Source organism: Arachis stenosperma, chromosome 3 (genome assembly GCF_014773155.1).
Source record: "Arachis stenosperma cultivar V10309 chromosome 3, arast.V10309.gnm1.PFL2, whole genome shotgun sequence".
In the NCBI taxonomy this organism is placed as follows: domain Eukaryota; kingdom Viridiplantae; phylum Streptophyta; class Magnoliopsida; order Fabales; family Fabaceae; genus Arachis; species Arachis stenosperma.
In genome coordinates, this window is record NC_080379.1 from 61,125,550 (window position 1) to 61,126,477 (window position 928).

General features: G+C 42.3%; 1 non-coding gene across 1 annotated transcript; it reads left to right on the plus strand.

The window, feature by feature from the left end:
* The first annotated feature begins 239 nt into the window (after positions 1–239).
* Positions 240–347, plus strand: LOC130971830 (small nucleolar RNA R71). The gene has a single exon (XR_009083037.1). It is a non-coding gene; the product is annotated as a small nucleolar RNA R71 (small nucleolar RNA).
* The last annotated feature ends 581 nt before the right edge of the window (positions 348–928 follow it).

Sequence of the window (928 nt, forward strand, 5' to 3'; positions counted from 1 at the left end):
GCCAATATGGCATTCAGAGTGTCAATCTCAAGAACTCCTTTCTTCTGACCAGTCCCATTGTTCACAGGATTTCTTTCAGAAGTGTACATGAATTGGTTATTTGCAACCATTTCAATTAGCTCTTGAGCTTCTGCAGGCGTCTTCTTCAGATGAAGAGATCCTCCAGCAGAGCTATCCAAGGACATCTTAGATAGTTCAGAGAGACCATCATAGAAAATACCTATGATGCTCCATTCAGAAAGCATGTCTGAAGGACATCTTCTGATTAATTGTTTGTATCTTTCCCAAGCTTCATAGAGGGATTCTCCATCCTTCTGTCTGAAGGTTTGGACTTCCACTCTAAGCTTACTCCATCTTTGTGGTGGAAAGAACTTTGCCAAGAAGGCATTGACTAGCTTTTCCCAAGAGTCCAGGCTTTCTTTAGGTTGAGAATCCAACCATATTCTAGCTCTGTCTCTTACAGCAAAAGGGAATAGCATCAGTCTGTAGACCTCAGGGTTAACCCCATTAGTCTTGACTGTGTCACAGATTTGCAAGAATTCAGCTAAAAACTGATGAGGATCTTCCATTGGAAGTCCATGGAACTTGCAATTCTGTTGCATTAGAGAAACTAATTGAGGCTTAAGCTCAAAGTTGTTTGCTCCAATGGCAGGGATAGAGATGCTTCTCCCGTAGAAATCAGGAGTAGGTGCAGTGAAGTCACCCAGCACCTTCCTTGCATTGTTGGCATTGTTGTTGTTTTCGGCTGCCATGTGTTCTTCTTCTTTGAAGAATTCGGTCAGGTCCTCTAAAGAGATTTGTGCTTTAGCTTCTCTTAGCTTTCGCTTCAAGGTCCTCTCAGGTTCAGGGTCAGCTTCAACAAGAATGCCTTTGTCTCTGCTCCTGCTCATATGAAAGAGAAGAGAAAAAGAAAATGTTGAATCCTCTA